The following is an 8,060-nucleotide window of genomic DNA, read 5'->3' on the forward strand; positions in this document are numbered from 1 at the left end:
AATGACAGGTGTCCCCGTTACCCACGGGTTCGGGTTGACCATTTTATTTAGTATGTGATATTTTATGTTAAGAAATTGAGGGACGTTACATTTGGTATCAGAGCCTAGGATACTAGGTTCTGTAGACTCTAGAGTACAGCAGTAATAATACGAGAGTATAGGATAAAAGGATTTGAGGTCTAGTTTTGTTGTCTAGATGCAGGACTTCCGTGGTGGTTTGTATGATTTTCCTGGGGTGACGATTTCAGGAAATTCATTGTAAACTATCGTCGGGTCGGGTATCTAGGTTGCAGGATTGAACCTTGAATTGAGATTAGGAGTGAGAAGTTAATTAGGAGAATATACTATATGAGTTGGGGGATACACGTAGGAAAAGAGGTTTTGAGTTAAGTTATTTCTTCTTTTCAGGATGGACCACGGTGGAAATAGTGCCCACGCTAGTGGGAGTGAGGGCGCTGGACCCTCAGGCGCTGCGGGTAGTGATTCAGATGCAGTCTTACGCAGCGTAGCACAGCAGGTTATGGCAGAAATTGCCAGGAGTTCGAGAGAACAAGGTGGTCCGTCTGTAGGCCACGGTTGTACGATCGAGAAGTTCATAAAGATGAATCCTCCAGCTTTCTCAGGGGGAACGGATCCTGCAGTCGCTGAGAATTGGGTGCAGGAGATGGAGAAAATTTTTGCAGTGCTGCAGTGTTCTGAGGAGCAGAAGGTGCTGTTCGCCACCTACAGATTGACTGGAGAGGCCGAGAGATGGTGGTCAGCAGTGAGATTGTTAGAGCAGCAGAGGACTATACCTGTAGAGATGACTTGGGGGCGATTTAGAGAGATATTCTTCGACAGGTATTTTCCAGCCTCTTCTAGGGAGGCTAAGATTACGGAGTTCCTGAATCTGAAGCAGGGACAGCTGTCAGTACAGCAGTACGCGGCGAGGTTCATCGAACTATCTCGCTTCGCCCCGTACATTATTCCAGATGAGGTGAAGAAGGTACGACAGTTTGAAAGAGGTTTGAGGAGAGAAATTTATAAGCAGGTATCGATTCTGAAGTTGCAGGATTTTACTGAACTAGTGGATAGAGCCACTATAGCAGAGACTGGAGAGCGATTGGAGGCTGAGGAGCAGAGGCAGAAGAAGAGATCCATACCTTCTGATTTCCAGCAGGGAGCCGACCGTGCCGCGTGGAAGAGAGGTGGCTATTATAGGGACCGAAGACAGAAGACCGGGAATCGCGGTTTCCAGGGTGCACAGCCATCTCCCGCTTGCCCATCTTGCGGGAAGAAACACCTGGGAGAGTGTCGTGCTGGGCGAGGTGTCTGCTACAGGTGCGGGGAGCCGGGACATATGATGAGGGAGTGTCCGACACAGATTGGTACTGTTCCTAGACCTGCACGAGGAGGTTACCAGGCACCACGAGGAGGCCAGCAGAGGAATACGGCCCCAGCTAGAGTTTTTGCTTTGACACCGGGTGATGCTGAGGCGGCAGGAGATGTGGTGACAGGTACTGTTTCAATACTGTCATTTAAAGCTACTGTTTTGTTTGATTCTGGGGCGACGCATTCATTTATCGCCTGGGATTATGTTAAATTGTGTGGGTTTGAGCCTCAGCAGTTAGAAATTAGTTTGTCTGTTGCTACGCCAACTGGAACCGTAGGGGTATGTAGGAAGGTACTCAGGGACTGTCCAGTGGATATTCAAGGGAGGTATTTGTTAGCTAATTTGGTGATTTTAGACATGCATGGGTTTGAGGTGATCTTGGGCATGGATTGGCTAGCTGCCCACTATGCTAGCATTGATTGCCGTCAGAGAGTGGTAGTGTTTAGACCTCCAGAGGGACAGGAGTACAGATTTGTGGGATCACATGTGCGCACCCCACCTCAGTTATTATCGGCTATCCAGGCGTGTAGATTGCTATCAGAAGGTTGTCAGGGATATTTAGCCTATGTGAAGACTGTATCAGAAGGCGAACTGAGGGTGGAGGATATCCCAGTGGTGAGAGATTTCCCTGATGTATTTCCAGAGGATTTGCCGGGACTACCTCCTGATCGTGAGGTAGAGTTTGTTATTGATCTGGTTCCGGGGACAACACCGATTTCGAAGGCGCCGTATAGAATGGCACCGGCAGAGCTAAAAGAATTGAAAGAGCAGTTGCAGGAGCTGTTAGATAAGGGGTTCATTCGGCCCAGTGTGTCACCCTGGGGAGCACCAGTTTTGTTTGTGAGGAAGAAGGATGGCTCGATGAGATTGTGCATCGACTATCGAGAAATAAATAAAGTAACTATCAAGAATAAATACCCGCTCCCGCGTATTGATGATTTGTTTGACCAGTTACAGGGGACACAGATCTTTTCGAAGATAGATTTACGCTCCGGGTACCATCAGGTGAAAGTCAGGGCGGAAGATGTTCTGAAGACGGCATTTAGAACACGGTATGGTCACTATGAATTTCTAGTTATGCCATTTGGGTTGACGAATGCTCCTGCGGTGTTTATGGATCTTATGAACAGGGTTTTTCACCAGTATTTGGATCAGTTTGTGGTAGTATTTATTGATGATATACTGGTATATTCGAAGAGTGCAGAGGAGCATGAGGAGCATTTGAGTATAGTGTTGCAGGTGCTGCGAGAGAAGAAGCTATATGCAAAACTCAAGAAGTGTGAGTTCTGGCTGGAACAGGTTACCTTCCTTGGACACGTTGTATCCAAGGGTGGTATTTCTGTTGATCCGAGTAAGATTGAGGCGGTAGTTGACTGGGTACGACCAAAGAACGTGCACGAGATCAGGAGTTTCCTAGGATTGGCTGGGTACTATCGCAGGTTTGTTGAGGGCTTTTCTCGATTGTCGGGCCCATTGACTAGATTGACCAGGAAAGGAGCAAAGTTTGAGTAGTCTGATGAATGTGAGCAGAGCTTCCAAGAGTTGAAGCAGCGACTCATCACTGCGCCTGTGTTGACGATTCCTTCAGGAGAAGAGGGGTTCGTAATTTACAGCGATGCGTTCCATAAAGGGCTCGGATGCGTGTTGATGCAGCAGGGGAGAGTGATAGCCTATGCCTCATGACAGTTGAAAGAATATGAGAAGAACTACCCTACCCACGATCTGGAGTTGGCGGTGATTGTTTACGCGCTGAAGATTTGGAGGCACTATCTATATGGGGGTAGGTGTGAGATATTTACTGACCATAAGAGTTTAAAGTATTTCTTCACGCAGAAGGAATTGAATATGAGGCAGAGGAGATGGTTGGAGCTAATAAAGGATTACGACTGCACTATTAGCTACCACCCAGGAAAGGCTAATGTGGTTGCTGATGCTTTGAGTCGGAAATCAGTGGAATCATCTGTATCTGCAAGGGAGATTCAGCATCCGATTCAGATGGATTTGGAGAGGCTTGGTGTGGAGCTGGTAGAGGGTGATCACCAGGTGTTCATTGCTGACTTGGTTTTGCAGCCGACTCTATAGGAGAGGATTAAAGCAGCTCAGAGGAATGATGCAGAACTGGTAGAGCTTATGGGAAAGGTACAGGATGGTCAGGAATTAGAGTTCAGCATTTCAGATGATGGAGCCCTGAGGTTCCATACCAGGTTATGTGTTCCTGCCGATCCTGAGATCAAGAAAGTCATTCTGGAGGAAGCACATCGATCCCTATATACTGTACATCCGGGTAGCACTAAAATGTACAAGGATCTCCGAGAGTCCTTCTGGTGGAGCAACATGAAAAGGGAGATAGCTCAGTTTGTGGGTCAGTGTTTGACGTGCCAGCAAGTGAAGGCTGAACATCAGAGACCGGCGGGATCGTTGCAGCCACTCCACATTCCTGAGTGGAAGTGGGAGCATATAGCGATGGATTTCGTCTCAGGATTATCGCCAGCATTGCATGGACAGGACGCTATTTGGGTAGTGGTGGATCGATTGACGAAGACTGCCCACTTTTTGCCGATCAGAGTTAGCTACTCCATGGACAGATTGGCTGAGTTATACATCCAGGAGATAGTTAGACTCCACGGCGTCCCAGTGTCCATAGTTTCAGATAGAGACCCACGGTTTACATCTCGTTTTTGGAAGAGTCTGCAAGGGGCCATGGGTTCTCAGTTGTCGTTCAGCACAGCTTTTCATCCTCAGACAGATGGACAGACAGAGAGGACGATACAGATTTTGGAGGATATGCTACGAGCATGTGTGCTGGATTTTGGAGGTCGTTGGATGCAGTATTTGCCACTGGTTGAGTTTGCGTATAACAACAGCTACCAGGCCAGCATTGGGATGGCACCGTATGAGGCACTGTATGGCAGGAGGTGTCGATCCCCATTGTACTGGGATGAGGTTGGAGAGAGACAGGTATTGGGGCCGGAGTTGATACAGCAGACTCAGGATAAAGTCAGACTCATCAGAGACAGGATCAGGACAGCGCAGAGCCGGCAGAAAAGTTATGCTGATACTCGTCGGCGAGAATTGGAGTTTGACACAGGAGATCACGTGTTCCTGAAGGTGGCACCGCTGAAGGGTGTTATGAGGTTCGGGAGGAAGGGTAAGCTGAGCCCTAGGTATATTGGACCATTCGAGATTCTTGAGAGAGTGGGTCCAGTTGCCTATCGTTTGGCATTACCACCGGTCCTATCTAGGATCCATGACGTATTCCACGTTTCTATGCTGAGGAAATACGTCCCAGACCCCTCCCATGTGATTAGATATGAAGCACTGGAATTGGGCGATACTTTAGTTTATGAGGAAGTGCCAGTGCAGATTCTTGACTGGAAGGAACAGGAGCTACGCACGAAGAAGATTCCACTGGTAAAAGTTCTGTGGCGCAACCATGCCATTGAGGAGGCTTCTTGGGAACTAGAGGATCAGATGCGCCAGAGATATCCGCACTTATTCAGTGGAGTTAGAGTTGAGCCAGTTAAGTGAATGGAATATTGTTGTAGTTTTTATTTGTATAGTGTAACATAAGATAGATAAAGTTTTTAGTTTTGAAACATGAATGGTTTTGGGAGAATTTTGACTAGTTGTAATCTCCCAGAGCCCTCATTGTAACCACGGTATTCCTCCGCCATAAGTGAGGGTAATTAATAAAAATAAGAAGTGGTTTCGCTAAGAAAGGGAAATAGGGGAATGGCAAATTTCGAGGACGAAATTTTTATAAGGTGGGGAGAATGTAAAAACCCCAAAAAGAGATATAAAATATTAGTGGATTGATTTCAAAAAAAAAATAAATAAATAAAAATAAAATAAAAATAAAAATAAAAATAATAATAATAAATAATTAAAAATAATAATAATTATTAATTAATTAATTATTAAATGAATTTAAAAAAAAAAGAAAAAAAATAATTAATTAATTAATCGAATTTAAAAGAAAAAGAAAAAGAAAAAAAAAAAAGAAAAAAAATTAATTAAAATTTATTTTTATTTTTATTTTTTTTTTTAATAAAATATATTATTATTAATATTAATTAAATATATTTATTATTATTATTATTATTATTATTATTAACATTATTACATCCTGAAGCTTCCAGCTTCAGGATTTCTTTTTCTTCTTCTTCTTCTTTTCTTCTTCTTCTTTACTTTTCCTTTCTTTATTTTTATCCTTCTGCAACTCTCAGAACACTCTCTCTCTCCTCACGTTCTCTCTCCCTCTCTCCTCGATTTCGCGACGGATTTTCGCCCGATCGAAAATCCGAAGATACCACTGGACTCCATTCGCTGCTGCCGTCATTTCTACTGGAGCGGATCGATGTTAGGAGCGGCGTAGGCATATTCCCTGGGGTAAGCCATTTCCCCCTTTTTCTTTAATTTCTTGCAAAATATAAGCCCAATTGACGAACGGACACCACCACGAGAATCTAGGGATGATTCTCTACAAGTCTAGTGGGACGGAATTCTCATGGGGGTGTCGGGCCAAAACTCCAAATTTGGGGTGCGGCGATTATTAAGGGGCTTATTTTTAATTAATTAGCATTAATTTAGAAATGCTAAAATATTAAGCATCTGCGACTGAAATAGGATTTCTGAAATTTAGGGCTCGGGTGAGCGCCACGGGTGTAATTTTGGGACCCGCAGGAAAAATTTGAAAAATTAAGTAGGGATATTAAATAATAGTTTAAATATTAATTTGAGGTATATGGAGCCTAAGGAAGGCTAGATGAGTATTATTTTGGAGAAATAGATTAATTAATCTGGGGAAAAATGTAAATTGCAGGAATTAAATTTCGGGCGCCAAGGGCGTGAAATTTTGGGTCCTAAGGAAGTTCTTAATAGTCAGGTAAGGGAATAAACTAAAGCAGTAATTTTTCATACAAATTATTATTGATTATGAGTAAATTGATTTTCAGAAAAGCATAAGTTATATTGTGTATTACGCATGAAATGTACGATTGAGAAAAATACTGCTATGATGATTAAAATGTATATGTATGTATGAGATGTAAATAATTCACGTTTTTAGAATATGAAGTATGACTTTTAACAGCATATGTGTGGCATGAATATTATTTTATGTGAAATGTATTATGATGTGAAAGATTTTACAAACCAAGCATGATTTCAGGCATTTATGAAAATATGAGTTATGTTGTGATGGTTTTGACGATTGTGTGATAAATGAGATATTTTCAGTATATATATACCTGAAACAATTTTGGCGCGAGGCCATATATTTATGTATCGGCACGAGGCCGTATTTATGTTTTTGGCGCGAGGCCATATATTTATGTTATCGGCACGAGGCCGTATTTATGTTATCGGCACGAGGCCGTATTTATGTTATTGGCGCGAGGCCACGTATTTATATTTTCGGCACGAGGCCGTATCTATGTTTTCGGCACGAGGCCGTAATGATGTTACGTATGATCATGTATTATATGTTTTCACAACCAGGATGTTAGTTTAGTTCAGACCAGGAGCTCGGTACCGTAGCTATGGGTTCATTTTGGCACGAGGCCTTATTAGTGCTACCGTCCCACGAGGGGATGGGAGATGGATAGTCGATGTGGCTTTCAGTAGAGTGTGGACGTCCACCTGGCAGTCCGGACCAGGGTGTGGCGGGCTCATCGTACTTACAGACATATTTGATTCGGCAGTGGTCGGCCAGCCATTGTCGGGTCCCGCCTTCGGGCTGCACAACCCGTCATGGGGGGTAATACATGACACTAGCTAGCTATTCATCCTGTGTTTATTTTCAGTACTACAGTTATAACAAATGATTTTATATATGATATGAATTATTAACAAATGTGAAAATATATGTTTACCCAGTACGATATGATGATGTTTATGGAGTTATGAAATGTACTATATACGTATAAATGCATTAAATATTCATGTTGCCACACAGCTGTATTTAGTTTATTTTCCCTTACTGAGAAGTGTCTCACCCCCAATATTATTACATTTTTCAGGAGTCCCTGAGAGACCGGCGGGTCAAGGCCGCCGTTGAGATTAGTGAGATTATCCCGTGAGGAGGGTAAGATTTTGTACTAGGGTTAGAATTATTTTGTGTTTGACCCTAGAGATATTTTGATGTATGTGAGGATGTATAGAATGCTCTGGTATTATATTTTATGACGGGATGTTTGAGATTTTATGTGTACTGCTGCTAGGTTTTCCGCTGTGTATGACAGGTGTCCCCGTTACCCACGGGTTCGGGTTGACCATTTTATTTAGTATGTGATATTTTATGTTAAGAAATTGAGGGACGTTACATGTTTAGTTCGAGAATGCATAACTGGATTCATAGACAAGTAGGTTGCTCCCAAGTTATCACAAAAAAGTGTTAGAGATGTGGATAGAAAAACTCCCAATTCGGAGAGTAGAGATTGTAACCACAGCAGTTCATAAGTGGCATGAGCTAGGGCCTTGTACTCAGCCTCTGTGCTGGATCTGGCAATAGTGGATTGCTTCTTTGAGCTCCATGAAACTAAGTTGCCACCAAAGAAAACATAGTAGCCTCCGGTTGATTTTTTGTCATCGGGACACCCTGCCCAGTTTGCGTCGGTATAGGCAGCTAGGGATAAGGTGTTGGAGGGTTGCAGCAGTAAACCATAATGTAGAGTGTGTTTTAAATAGC

The 8,060-nt window shown here is 43.2% G+C and overlaps 1 pseudogene; it reads left to right on the plus strand.

Moving 5' to 3' along the window:
* The first annotated feature begins 205 nt into the window (after window positions 1–205).
* Window positions 206–3,454, plus strand: LOC131163052 (uncharacterized; annotated as a pseudogene).
* Window positions 3,455–8,060: the final 4,606 nt, after the last annotated feature.

The sequence above is a fragment of the Malania oleifera genome, chromosome 8, assembly GCF_029873635.1.
Source record: "Malania oleifera isolate guangnan ecotype guangnan chromosome 8, ASM2987363v1, whole genome shotgun sequence".
Taxonomy (NCBI): Eukaryota; Viridiplantae; Streptophyta; class Magnoliopsida; order Santalales; family Ximeniaceae; genus Malania; species Malania oleifera.